General features: G+C 44.1%; 1 long non-coding RNA gene across 1 annotated transcript; it reads right to left on the reverse strand.

The window, feature by feature from the left end:
- Positions 1–655: 655 nt before the first annotated feature.
- LOC119816966 lies at positions 656–7,756 on the reverse strand. Its single transcript, XR_005285853.1, has 3 exons — positions 7,339–7,756; positions 2,453–2,747; positions 656–1,150 (listed from the first exon to the last, which is right to left on the reverse strand). It is a non-coding gene; the product is annotated as an uncharacterized LOC119816966 (long non-coding RNA).
- Between the last annotated feature and the right edge of the window lie 7,437 nt (positions 7,757–15,193).

Consider the following 15,193-nt stretch of genomic DNA (forward strand, 5'->3'; position numbering starts at 1 on the left):
TAAAGCAACCAGAAAATACACAAGGCAGAAAGTAAATAAGCCAGTAGTGCTTACTTGTTACTGTCTGGATTCTGGACTGTCCATGATGGTTGATGAGCTTTTATTCAGCTGGAATTCAGTAGGTTTGCTTATGCCACCATTACACAAATGCATGAGAATACATTGTGCTCTAATCAAATAGGGCTGATGCCATTAGTCAAGGGGAACTCTATGTTCTGTGATATTCCCAGTGGCTGTTGCCAGGCATGTGACTGCTGACAGAAGCATCTGGATACAGTGCACGGCTATAGCTTCACCCCAGTGAGTCACAGTTAAGAATGTGACAGCTGAAGAGATGGCCTGGCATGGACACCATGCCCAGAGAGTTTCCTGTGTGTTAGGCAAACACTACCAACTGAGCTAGATCTATGGCTCTCAATGGCTTCTTACTGAAGGTCAGAACCTTACATTTCTGTGGTACGTCTCCCAAAGCAGAAGCTAAAGCAGCAATCCTATGGAAGTGGTCTATTTGGGCAATGATTCCAGAAAAGGGTAAAGGGGTGGGAAGGAGGAGGGCAGGGAGAGGACCTTCCTGAAGCATGATTAATAAAAACAGAGAGAGAAACTGGAGTTCAACCTCAAGGTCAGAAAAGCAAAACAGCCACTGGCTCTTATCGCTACCTCAGTCCGAAATGACGATCTTGCTTCTAAGATTTCAGAAGGAGACTGTGTGTGAGAGCTGTCTCCCCCCATCTTATCGTCCTCTCTAATTCTGCAATTAAAGGCGTGCACCACTACCGCCTGGTTTCTATGGCAAGCTAGTGTGGCTACTGGGATTAAAGGTGTGTGTTACTCCTGCCTGGTCTATAAGGCTGGCCAGTGTGGCTGTTTTACTTTTCTGATCCTCAAACAAATTTTATTTATTAAAGTGCAAGTGAAACACCGTTCTATCCTCCATTGGCTCTGTGCTAAGTTTTCCGCTACTGAGGGCTGCTGGGAGTCAGCCTTGCCACACTCTGCAGAGATAATTGCTCAGAGTTGCCCATCTGTTTCATTTAATCCCGCATCACTGGAGGTTGGCTGCTGTGTGTCCACAAACTCCTTGTCACATGATCAGAGCATACTCTTGGTCTGTGTAGGCCTGCTGCAGGTTCCCGGAAGGGGGGGGGGGCTATGGAATGAAGCATTGAATTGAATTAAGTATCCGATGTGGACAGTTTAGAAAACAGATTCTGAGCAAAATAATTAAACATCTAGAAACCTACTACCAAAAAAGATAACAGCAAATGTTTAACACTGTACCTCATACACACTGGGTGCCCCATGTTCATCGACACAAAGTCACCAGTGATTGGAATATGAAGCTTTCTTTGGGGATCACAGTACTAGCTGCTAGTGAGAATTTGTTTTCAGTTGCTTTTGATTAAGTCAAGTTATTCGCATTTTCCCCATAGCCACAGCTGTGTTAACAAGGACACTGGTAATACAGGACTTGCAAGGGATTTTTTTTAAAAAAAAAAAAAATATAGAAACTAAAACGTGGTGGTGCTGGGCCTTGGTGGCCACAGCACCTGACAGAAAGAGCTTGAGGAAGGAGTCATGGTTTCAGGGGGTCAGCTCTTGTCTGAAGTCTTGGGGGGAAGGTCAGGCCATTGCCAAGGGAGCTGATGAGGTTCCTCATGCCATGGAAGATGAAGCAGCGGATGGAATGGCAGGAGCCAGGGCCGGTCTGTAACCTTCCGAGGCCAACCCTCAGTGGCCTACTTCTGCCATGCAAGCCCCACTTCCTGAAGGCTCCACAGCCTCCCACAGGGGCAGCACCCGATGAGGGCCAAGCATTCAAAGCATTAGCTGTGTGGGACATTTCAGATTCAAAGCAAGCACTGCCAAGGCAAAGGCAGGGGCTGCCAGCAGCATTCTGGCACCAGACTTCCTAAGCACTCCGAATTTTCTTTTTGTATTTAACAAAAATCTCATGTAAATTTTCTTAGTCATGTGGGGGTACTATGAATTACCGTGCATCTATAAAAAGAGAAACACGAGAGAAATGAAAAAATCGCTGCTGAGCTTTTTCAAATTTGGACTCTCGATCGCTTCTGGCCGAGTCATTAGCATTTTCCCTGAGAACTAGCTATGCTAACAGGGGCATCAGTAACACAGGACTTGCAAGGGATTTTTTTTTTTTTTAAAACAAAGAAACTAAAACTCAGTGGTTCTGGGCCTTGTAACTGATTCAGAGTGTGTGGAGTTAGTTTGTGCGGCACTGGATGTAGTCAGGAACTCTGTAGAGCCCGCCTGGTTCCATACCAGCTTCTTTCTCCTCTATACAAACACATCTTCCTTGGAATTGAGAGAGAGGTTGGTTATTGCCTCCTGAGTTTTCTTTCAAGAGCAAAATAATCGTATTCAGATTTTATTTATGAAACTTTTGACTTATTTCAGGCAAAGGAATAACAACAGAACATTCTCTCACCTGAAGTGAGTGTGAGATTTCGTCTGGACTTGGGATGTCCAAATCTGTGTCTCATTACGGTATTGCTGAGTGGAACACACTACAGACTCTTTTCTATGCTCAGGTCACAGATGGGAAAACTCCAACATTCAGGTAAGGAATCTCCATAGTCTTGTTGGTCAACACCTGAGGGATGTCGCAGAACTGCACGTGTCTGTGTGTGCACAGATGTCTCGTTACCACCTTCCCATCAACTTAAAAGATTGTATCTCTGAAAGAGCTGGAACTGGGCTAATACTGAAACTTCAAAGATGTTCTGGAGAAAAACAGATTTGGGGCACAAAAGTTATGAATAAATATTAGCAATCTTTATGTTCAGGACCTTAACTTTTAATATGTCTGATTATGATTTTGTTTGAACTGCAAATAAATTATCTAAGAGGGGGTGTTTTTCTTTCTGAATATGTTCCTTCATTCAAATAAAATTTTCACAGTTTATCTGATTTTACACTCAGAGTGGTGGAAGCTGAGCCCCTTTGGGACATTCTATGTTAAAAATGTGAAATAATTTAGACATTTAAGATTTTTAAATATTAGCCCAGATTCAATCTAGCCAGGCCATCATAGTAGAATTTCTATTTTTTAACTATACCATTCTAAAAACACTGAACTTTGTATCAGTTCTGGTTTTAAATTTTTTTTCTTTATAAGCTTCTGTGTCTGGGGTTCCATTATTATTATTATTATTATTATTATTATTATTATTATTATTATTTTATTTCTGAGACAGGATTTCTCTGTGTAACAACCCCAGCTGTACTGGAATTCACTCTGTAGACCAGGCTGGCTTCGAACTCACAGAGACCCACCTGCCTCTGCCTCCCAAGTGCTGGGTTTAAAGGCGTGTGCCACTACCACCACCTAGCTGGGGGTTCCTTTTTAAACCTGAAGGTATTCTGCGATGTGTTTGAATGAGGTCAGGATTCTTTTCATTGTGTTTACAACAGAGAAAAGCAATAGACTGCTAGGGAAAAGTGGCCAAGTTTCACTTCTGAAATCATGCAGCACCTGATAACTCTGAAGGTGACTTTCAGAAACTCAGCTGCAGTGTTACCCTGCACGCTTGTGTGCAAGTCCCAGAGCTCCACAGAGTCCAGACCTCTGCTATTGTGATTGGTAGATGTTAGTTCTCTGAAGAGAGCCTACGGCAGCTGCATACTCTACCCTGTCCAACCAGAGCAAGCCCGGACCTATGTCTTTCCTCCCATGACCAGCCAAAGGTGGTTTGGACTGATGGGTCCATTGCCTTTCATACAAGCGCCATCCGTTCCATTGACAAGTGCTGATCACTAGTCCAGAAGTGGCAGTCGTGGTGGGAGAAGACATTGTATTTGTCTTCATCGGGAATACTTCACAGGAACTACAGGCATGTGACGGGATTTGAGGAGGATTTCTAGGAAGCGTGAACCTCGGTCCTTGAGGTGAAGACAGCATTACATAAAATACTTTATAATCACACAAGAGTTGTCCGTGACCAAACATCCACACACAAGGCTTCAGAGTAGATTCTCTTCTGTGTGTGACTGGAAAGGGCTTCCTAGGAGAAGAGCTAGAGCCAAGTGGGTGAGGGCTTTTCAGAACGAGGTTGCGGTTTAAGATGGTGAGCAGGAATGAGTTGGCACAGGGGGCTCATTTCTCTCTAAACAACCATCATGAAATTTAAACATATTTTCTCTATGTTGATAATTACGCTGAGCAGCAGAGGGACAAGTATGGCTGCGTGGATGATGACTGACAGGCCAGTGTTGCGACCAGAGTGCAGTGGGCAGGGTTTGGACCACCTCCTGATGCTCGGGGCTGTGCACATATGTTCCAGGGACCGCAGGATGACTGAAACCTTAGCACCAAATCCTGAATGTACTTGATTTTTTTCCTATTCAAACATACATAGGGTAAGCTTTCACCTTTCACTTTTGAGAAGTTTCTGACAGTTTCTCTTTGGCACACACAAATGCTTACTTGTTGACAGAGGTTTCTGTCCCACCTGGTCTTCCAGTTGTTCAGTCCCAAAGGACACACAGAGGTCTACATTAACGATAAACTTGTTGGCCTAGTAGCTCAGGCGTCTTATTAACTAACTCTTACATCTTATATTAGCCCATTATTCTTGTCTATGTTAGCCACGTGGCTCGGTACTTTATTTGACGAGGCAGTCACATCTTGCTTCCTCTGTATCTGGGTGATGGATGCAGACTGAGCTTTCCTCTCCCAGAATTCTCCTGTTCTCATTGCCCTGCCTTTACTTCCTGCCTGGTTGCCATGCCTATACTTCCTGCCTGGCTACCGGCCAATTGGCATTTTATTAAACAAGTACAAGAAACAAATCTTTACAGGGTAAAACCATTTTCCCACAGCAATCACTCTTGACTTTGGAGTCATGGTTAATTAAAATAGAGTTGCCCGATTATTATGACATCTGATCTTATAAGCAAGATGAATACCATGTGACTAAAGGATAGGTAGCATATACGTCATAAATACACTGGACAAGGGAACTTACTATTGTTTATAGAATTTTTGAACTTAATATTTTTAGGCGGGAATTGCAGGAAACTGAAACTCAGCGAAATTGCAGGTTGAGGCCGTCGACTGGACCATTTGTAACTACAAGATAGCTCAGCCTGTTCCCAGCTAGTACGGCAAAGGGGGACAAGAAAATGTGAGGATTCAAAGGTATACGTGGGTGACAGACCATATTCTGTGTACTGGTCTCCTGGTCTACCCAATGCCTGGGTACAGGCATCGTGTCTCTCACCATGGTCTGTGGAGATGCCTCCATCCCCGTCCTCAGTCCTGACTGGCCTGTGCCATCACTCCACTGTGCCCTGTAGTCCTGTCCCCTCGTCAGCCTGGGGAGATTTCAGACGCCCCAGCATTTTCTTCTTCACCAGCCCCGTCTGCTCTCTCTCCAGAGAAGATGAGCGCAGAACCACGCTTGGCTATTTAAACAGAGGACAACTGACATAATTGATTAACATTTCTAAACTGTGGAGCACTGCCTATTGATGGACGCTTGCTTTTAACAGTGCTTATTTCACGTGGTTTCCAGGAGCCTTAACCGTGGCGTCCAAATACTGGTCTTCTGGGCCACATCGAATAAAGACAAAAAGTGTTCATAAAGAGAACACAAACACAGTCAATGCAAAGTGGGTCACCAGTGACCACGTCACAGTTCCCGGGTGTCCTCTAAAGTCTTCCCGAAGGCAATTTCATTAAGACAGAGACTTTTTTTTTTTTAATTTAAAACAACACAACTCATCTTGAGGAATTTTGTTAGAGTAGAAACACACAGAGAAAAATATCACAAAATAAGCCTGTGCTAAGTGAGGACCTGGGGTCTGCCTACACTCTAGGGCAAGACTGAAGAGAACAGGGTATGTCAGATACAGACTGTGGCCCACTGTGGGCCCGCACTGGGGCTGTGTCTCCTCATCTGTGTGTGCTCCATAGACGGCTGACTGAGCAAATGAGAATTTCTACATGTGCAAAACAAATCAAGGTTGGTTCATCTTTCTCTCCCACTTTAATGGTTTTCACATACTTCCGGTCTCCTGTGCACGTTTCTGAGCCCGCTGGAAGACCGTTTCTGTCACTCTTTTAAGGATGAGTCTGCAGAAGTTTCGGCTTTCAAAATATTCTTCTTCTACTCTGATGGTTGAATTTACTCTGTCCTTCAGATTTCTGGCCAGTTTGGTGAGGACGATTCAGGAACGTTTCTTGTACAATAAACGAGGTTGCTTTTTTCAGATAAATCATAGGTGTGTAACTTTTATCAAACAAACCTTCCTATGTTGAAATTTTAAAATATATCAGAGCTAGCGTGAATACAACCCATGAGTACATGGAAGATTCTAGAACCCAGCTGTTTCAGAAGCGTTTGTTTATAATTTTCTGTCTACAGTGGCTAGCCAAGCTAACAGTCATTTTCCCCCCCTTTTTCCAATGCATTTCAAGAACCACTTGACTGTCAAGCTTTCCTTTTAAAGTCATTGTATTCTAGAGCACCTCTTTGAACATATTGCTGTTTAAAATCAATCGTTGGAATATCTTTGGAGTGGAAGAGTAATGATAGAGATATCTTGATAGAGAGAGCCTCTATGGGGTTAGGGAGAAACCTGGTGTTAGGGAAATTCCCAAGAATCCACAAGGATGGCCCCAGCTAAGACTCCTAGCAAGAGTAGAGAGGGTGCCCGAACTGGCCTTCACCTCCGATCAGATTGGTGAGTATCCCAACTATCATCGTTATATCGTCACAGAGCCTTCATCCAGTACCTGACAGAATCAGAGGCAGATTCATGGTTGTGAATCACCAGCCTGAGCTCCGGAAATCCAAAGAGAGGGAGGAGGGAATGTCTGAGCAAGGGAGGTCAAGATCACGAAGGAGAAATCTACAGAGACAGCTGAGCCAAGATCGTGGGAACTCATTAACTCTAAATCAACAGCTGTGGAGCCTCCATGGGACCGAACTAGGCCCTCTGCATGTGGGGGACAGTGGGGAAGCTTGGTCTATCTGAGGGGCCCCTGGCAATAGGATCAGGATAGCTGGAGCATGAGCTAGCTTGCTGGGACCCACTCCCTATGGTGGATGCTGTGCTCAGCCTTGATGTCCGGTGGGAGGAGCTTGGTCCTGCTCCAACTTAATGTGCCAGACTTTGCTTACTCCCCATGGGAGCCCTTACCCTTTGGGAGGAGTGAATGGTGGGAGGTGATGGGGGTGAGATGGGGGATGGGGGGGAGGAGTGGGAGGGAGAACTGGGGTTGGAGTCAAAATGAAATTAAAAATAAAAAATAAAATAAAAAAAAACCCAAAATTAAAACAAACCCCAGTATCTTTAGAAAACATTTACCAGGCAGCAGGATTCAGCCAACCTATTACTTTGTTTTCCTTGAGGATCCTTAACATTTTTGTAAGCTTTTAAGCTGCCCCCAAGAGGTGGCCTCGCACCTGGACCAAGGACAGATCATGTGATATGATACTTGCAGTACTCTTCCAGGTAGCAGCTGAGATGTTGTCTCTTCCAGATCAGACAATGGATGTGCCTAAAATTAGCCAGGGAAAGGCCACTGGGTCTATCGGGGGTTCTCTAAGGAACAGACCAGAGAGACCTTGCTTAGCGCGCTCCTTCCGTTTGGGTTCTTCCTCAGCTCTGCCTTTCAGGTGTGTGGATGGAAAGTCGCCCCGCGGTTTTCGGAATTGCCCGAGAATTCTTTCAGTGTTCTTCATCTGGGCCTCTAATGAAGTCTGAGCTGTAGCCTGGGGTGGATGCCAGCCTGGAATGCGAGGGGAGGCTGAAAGCTGACACCCGCTCAGCGGAGCAAAGGGCCTTGCACTGAGGTTGTTGCCATGACAACCCGGGTATGTTCCTGGTGACGCATTTACACAACGGGGTTAAAGTTCTTTGAAAGCAGCGGCGGCTGTAAAAACAGCATATTAAATATGCTTCGAGACTGTAGGCTGTGCATTCTGCTCTCGAATTTCATTGAGGTGATTTCTGAACGTGCAGGGTGAATTTACAGCAGAATCACTCAACGGTGGGCTGACTCTGCACAAATCTCTTTTCTCCTTTTTGAAAGGAAGAGAGAATAATTTGGGTCATCTTTCCCCCCTCTACGGTCCTTCCTTCCTTCCTTCCTTCCTTCCTTCCTTCCTTCCTTCCTTCCTTCCTTCCTTCCTTCCTTCCTTCCTCCCTCCCTCCTTCCCTCCCTCCCTCCCCTCCTTCCTGAGTTATCTCTGCATACCAAAATATTTGGTTTCTCCCGTTGCCTACTTGGTATTAATAGACCAGTATGTCTGAAGCAAGGCACTTAGCAAACAATTTGGAGAAGGGACACAGTCCATGGGTCTAATATGTAGAAATCACTTGCCATGTTTCTTATTTTATTTTTATATTTTTTCTATTTACCTTTCAATTTTGTATTAACTGATTTTTCAAACAGTTTTGCTAGACAATCTGTTTGCTAGCTGCCTGTGGGTCCTAAAGATTGGGTGCGTAACCACACAACTATATAGATCACACAGCTTTACCATAGGCAGTCTAGAGTCCACCTAGCCCGTTACTGTGTTTAAAGCAACTGACTTTCTCAGTTTGACCATAACATAAACTTTTCTAAGACATGATAAATTTACTATTAAAACTGAGAAATACCAGGAAAACCAGGGCTCACAGGTTACTGCGTATTTAGCAAGCACCACTTAATGTCTGTGGACATACCAGGCTGTCCTGAGGCACCGACACCCAGAGTAACCTAGTCCTCGGTAAATCCCATATCCTTTGGTAATTTAATAGGAATGGCAGCAGATCTGTTAGTCCATTTACCTGAGTATATTTAGGCCTAATAAGAGATCATAAAAGGTATTCCTGAGATGCTCTGAGCCTAGGCTTTCTTGGGTGGGGACCCCTTTGGCCTCTGTCTGCCATCTTGGTTGGAATAAAGGACAGTGTTGCCACTGGCTTCACATCAGTAGAATTCAGTGCTGACCATGAAGGCTCATTCATGTAGCGCTTCCCGTGGGACCTGGGGGAGAGTGGGGCAAGAGCCCTGGACTAGTCTAACAGAGACCTCGTCAAATTCCACCCAACTTTCTATCCTGCAGAGGAGCAGAAGGGGCTTCAGAAAGCCCTGGACACGGATTCTCTGGCCTCTGGGAATATTTGCCTGGGATGTTTTTCTGTATCAACTGGCTCAAGATGTCTTGGTTGCCTACCTCATCTGTTGTCTAAAGTAGGTGGCTGGGGTCATTAAAGGACCAGGGCGAGCTTCCGTTTCTTTAAAGTTCATGCCATGAAAACGGTGTGGTTTCACTGTTTACGTCTAAAGGAAAGAGACTAGTTAAGCTTCGAGAAACACAACTCAGACACAAAAAAGGAACAACAAAGGGATGCACCCTGGGATAAATCACCATGATTTCTACCCAAGACCCTCTGGGGCTGGCTGAGCTCCCCAGCAGTGTGATAGTCACCTAGCCAAGTCTCAGATTCCAGCACTCATTCACTCACTCTCTCTCTAGGTGTTTACTGAAACACAAGCACTACTCTAGATACCTAGAGAAGAACAGTAATAAACAGGAACAAATGAGAGAAAGCAAACTGTGGGGATCAAGGTCTCACTCTTAGGAGGCTTACGGCTCAGTGAAGGAGAGCAAATGAGAACGTCCTTCAACACACACGTTCATAAACACCCTCTTGGATAAACAAACTCTTCAGGATGGGTTTGCTATGGCTGCCCAAAGTCCAAACACTCCTTTAAACAAGCTCATAGGAGAGAATTTCCTCTCAAATTCCAAATTATAGCATCCAAGACTCAGCTGCATGAGGTTCTTCTCCTCTCCCTTGAATGTTAGAACATACATAATGTTTTGAAAAGGCTCACAAAAACTCATTTTTTAAAAAAATGCCTAAATTCAATAGGTATGAATACAAGACTAATGTACTGCTTCCCACAGTGAGGACTCAGGAGAGCTGAAAAATCATTTACTGTCTTGGTTACACAGACCCGCCTCCATACGTTGTGTTGCTGAAGTGGTAGAACAGAACTCTCTGCAGGCAAAGCGACCTCTTCTGGTTTTCCTGACTTGAGCGTGAGGATGATCAAGATGGATTCTTTCTGGAAAACCATTCTTGTCCTCCAGTCCATGGCTAGAGTGTCCAGCTACTACCCAGGCCACAGAGAACTGTTGGGTCTGCACTTCCTCATGGACCCAAGCAGTCCTAACAGAGAAGAGTCTCCCAGACTGAATCTCATGGTGTTGCTAAGAACAAGCCTCTCATCGGAGGAGATGCGGCTTAAGTCTTATATGTCAGTATCTTGGATCTGACAGAGAACAATGGTTGTTTTGCTGAACAAATGAGTTTCCCAACTATCTTGGTAGACTTCCAGGAGTTGGTCCAGAAGCTGGAGCCCTTGAAAGATGTTAACTTAGGTGACTAAATGCTGATCTTGAGGATAACTGGCTGCATTTGACACCAGCTCTTCCAGCTTTGATATCAGATCGCCCCGGGGCTTCATTGATGACACTGCCTGTCTCTTGGGGTGTGATTCTGAGCAAAGCACTGCATTCCAATTCCATACTGTTGGGCATGTTTTCAATCTCGTCCATTTTTGGCATAGGTAGGTGATACGATTTTTCTTACTTTAAAACAAAGTCCTGTTGTTAAGAGGTTTCTATGTTGAGTTTTTTTCCTAGAAAGGAAAGAGAGATTAAATCATCTTCTGTATGAAGGAAAAGAAAGATGTTTGTTTGAGAATTGAACATCTGCCTTGACTGTTTCACTGTTGAGGTGGTGCATGACGTTTGGTTCTGTGTATAAGTGAGATTGCCTTTAGAGGAAAACGTTGAGACCAGTTGTCATATGTACTTGCCAAAATATCTTCTCCTCAGCCATCTCCTCTCATGTTTTCAAACAGCTGGAAGACTCAGTTATTTGCTTGGACAGTTAAGAAGTCTAGGGAGAAAAATAGATTTGTCTGTCTGTGGCTTTTTGAGAGAATTGATTGGTAGCACGCTCAGGACCTGAGCTCAGTCTCCAGCATCCATGCAAAACGCGAGGCAAGGCAGTGTGTTCCTAAAGCCCCAGCACGGAGAGACTGAAGGGCAAGAGGTAATGCCTGGCGTCCACTGGCTGGCCACGCCACCTTAACCCCAGGCCAAACATAGAACATAAGGTCTTAGACTAACTGTCCCATGTCCTAATGCTACCCTGTCAGATTCTGTATGGAAACGGCCATGTGGGGGACAATCCTAGGAAGACGCACCTTGGGGACTGTCACCACCACAGAATCAAGATGGCAAGGGCTGGAAAACAGAGGACAGAGTTTCTGGAACACGTTCGCATTAGGTCGTAGGCCATGCTTGTCTTTGAACAGGATTCTACTTACCCAGGAAGCCATTTTGCCTGTTCTGAGCTCTGTTGCCACCACAGGCATGGTCCGCATGAGTGTGTGCACACACACATGCTTGTGTCTGTGGAAGCCGGAAGAGTGTTTCAGGTATCCTGGAAATGGAGTTACATGGTTGTAAGCCACCCAATGTGGGTTCTAGGAACTGACCTTGGGTCCTCTGCAAAAGCAGTTCACATGCCTAACCACTGAGCCATCTCTCCTTAGAGCAGGACACTTCTGCTTCAGGGCTGCAGGCCTATAGAGAAATGGCTGTGCCGGAGTGTGACAGACCCACCCCTACTCCAAGCGCGTCTCTTCCAAATGGTAACACCTTGAGCACCTTTGGTGATGGAGCTTCAGAGAGTCCAGGAAAGCTCACAAAGGACCACGAAGATGGAGCCAGTACTCTGTTTCTCCTAAACATCTGAACCTTTTCTAAATAGCTCACCTTCTCCTGGGGAGCAGCTTGTCGTATTGAAACAATTGGCTCTTTAACATCTAATTTACTTAAGAATTTGGATATAAGTTCTCCTAAGCATATACCCTGTAGTATAGCCTCTTTCCCAGAAGCTAAAACAAATTAGATTAATCTTGCCAGACAGGAAATAAAAGTGACTTGTGGGGCCTGTCTGAACCAGCACTAAGATTCTCTTAGGTTGGCCAAGAAAAGAGCATCTTGAGTCTCCAGCTGCCAGCCACCCTGCATGAGAAAGACTAGAGTCCAGCTTTATTGCTGTGTTAGTGTTCAGTCAGCTGCCAAGAGACCTGCCTCTCCCTTGGAGGAAGGAGCAAGCGACAGTCACCCACTTTGGGGTACCTTTGAGGAAACTGATTTTTTTTTCTTTACGTACTTTAGCTTAGAAGGCAAAGTTTTCTTTTTCTTTCATTATAACTACCCTGCCAAGCTATCTGTGTTCCTCATTTTGATTTGACACCTATCCTTCTCTCCTGCCTGTTCTCATATACAATCCCCACCCAAGTGTGTGCAGGTTGTTTACATTCTGGAGAATGCACCGCACACGTAGGCTTCTTCTTTAGAGTGCCAAGCACCCTCCAGCGGTCACTGAGCTCAGCCCCTAACCACACCTTAACACTGGTCACGGGGCACAAGGACAGCATGGGGCCCTGGCCTGCAGCTGTGTGGAGGTGTCATTACTCCCTGCTGTCACTTGATCTCCCCCAGCTCTCCTAAAAATATTTACTCCGCGTTGACCTGACAAACCCCAGCAAATGGCAGCCCTTAGGAGGCCCAGAATGCATGCCAAGGCAGAGGGGATGGGAGGAAGATTCCAGCAGCCTGGCTTCTGCTGACAAGGAAGACTAGTCTCTGACAGGGAATGCAATCTCTGTTTCCTCGGCCTCTAAAGCCAGCCATTTTGAACAAAATAAAAGAATGGTTGGCCACCGCTTTCATTATTAAGCCTTTCAGGGGTACGTGTAAGGAAAAACCTTTCTGATCATGTCTGTCTCCACTAAAGATTAACCCACCGTTTGTAGGAGGAGCGATTAGTTGAGTCCTTTCCACAGAATTCTTGGGATTCCCTAATCAGTCTAGGGATAAGCATGGAGGATTTCTAGAAAACAAACAATTTTAGGTGAAGAAACGGAGAGGAATTGAAACAACCTAGGGGTCTATGACACTGGTTGACCGTGGAGCCTCAGTATGCAGGGTGACGGGACAGGTATTTCTGGGATATCCGTTGTATTAGTGTCACGTGGCTGCAGCAAAATAACCAAGATCATTGATATATAAACAAAAGGGGTTTAATCCAGGCCGTGGTGCAACCTGCATTTAATCCCAGCACAGAAGGCAGAGGCAGGCGGATCTCTCTGAGTTCAGGCCCAGCCTGGTCTACAGAGGGAGTTCCAGGACAGCCAGGGCTATGCAGAAAAATCTTGTCTCAAAAACAAAAAACAAACAAACAAAAAGTTTATTTGGTTCACAGTTTGGGATGATACAGCATCAGTGGTTAGGCCCTCTGGCTAGGGAGTCCTAAGAGGTCCTGGGGGCCTCATGCAAAGCAGGGCTTCAAGAACATTTCCGATTGACTGCCCCGTTCACTCCAAAATTGTTATATAATCCATGGAATATAGATTTACAAACCAAATAGTTACTTTTAATAAATCACAAACTTATTTTAAAATAATTCTTTGATGTGAATATAACTTATAAATGTGAGTGCAAATTTACATGTTAATTATTTTTATATAAGGGATTAAATATTGACTGAGTTTTAGACACCCTAGGAAACAGAGCACAGTCAATATTTTTCAAATTCAAGATTAATTTTTATTTTATAATTATCAATATAAAGAATTTTGCATCCAAAAAATGATTGAGAGATAGAACTCTGAGTCTGTCTGGGAGTTCTGTTCCTGGCCTTTCTTCCCATGTCCTCGACAAGTGACGTCATTCCTGAGTCTGGTCTTCCTTAGCTGTTAAATGCTAACATCTGCTTCCTTGTTAAAGCTCTAAGAAAGAAAAGATTCCCAGCATCTCTCTCTCTCCCTCCTTTCTTACTCCCCCCCCCCTCTGTCTCTCTTATTTTAGTAAAAATAAATGACTTTTATTCAGATGAGATATTCTTATAAGACATGCCAATATTATAGGGAAATACACTAACAATGCTGAGATGATTTCTGGGGGAAGTGGCAGATCCATAAAAATCTTTTATGGCAGATTAATAAGGGAGGATTATATATAACTCTTCTGAATCATTAGTCATGCCACAACTCATGGAAAAAAAACCCAAATGAGTCGATTTATATTGTCTTACAATTAACAGAAATAACTCACAAATACGAATTCTTCATTTTCAACTACAGTCGTTGCTAGCAGTGCTATACACACACAATGATGTGAGAACATTTATGTAGTATTTGATATTTCTTAAGTTTAAATTTTTAATAACAGTAAAGTAACATGTGCATGTATGTGTATGTCTGTGTAGGCATATGCTAAAACCTTTACGGGTGTCACAGAAGCCGTCAGATTCCCAGAGCTGGAGTAGCAGGGTTGCAGGAGGTTTTGAACTCGCCAGTGTGGATTCTGGGAACTGAACTCAGGTCCTTATGAGAGCAGAGAGTGCTTTTAACTGCTGAGCCACTTTTTCAGCCCCTTGCTCTTTTTTAAAAAAATGGTTTTAAAATGATATTTTTAAAAAATGGTTTTAAAATTATCTTTTTCTTTTTATTAATCCAGATAACCAAATAACTAAATTTTCACAAAATTAGAACAGACAAAACAAAGCCTTAAAAATCTAAAAGTTCTGACTTTAGCCCTACGTCTGACTAAACTCTAGACAAAAGAGTTTCATTTTTATGGGCTAAGAGAGTCATCAGTCTATGGAAAAACTGAAGATGTGTGAGCTTTGTGGATGTAACTCTAGGAGAAGGTGTGGGTACAGAGCCTGTGACATTTGAGCAGAGGTAAGGGAAAGCTGGAAGACTTACGAGATCCCCAAGTCTGACCAGGGAAAGTCAGCTTGGATGTTGGTCAAGGGTTGATATAGCTCCCCAGCCTGCAAGGCCAAGGGAACTTACCGGATTTTATGGCCATGATTTTGCTCGTGGCTGTGTCTGTAGTTACCAATTAGAAAACATATATGTTGTCATAGCAAGATACTTAGAACCTCTGGTGCTGTTCCAGGGTGGCAGGTCAATTTTCAGATTTTTTTAATAGCATAATGTGCTAACTTGTTGGGACAAGGGAATACTAGATGGGAAATTGAACTACACAGATGATGATGGTATGGAAAGCTTAAGAAACATTTATATCTACTAGCATGTTGTTGGAAATCCTTATTCATATAACATTTCATT

Source organism: Arvicola amphibius, chromosome 6 (genome assembly GCF_903992535.2).
Source record: "Arvicola amphibius chromosome 6, mArvAmp1.2, whole genome shotgun sequence".
Lineage (NCBI taxonomy): Eukaryota > Metazoa > Chordata > Mammalia > Rodentia > Cricetidae > Arvicola > Arvicola amphibius.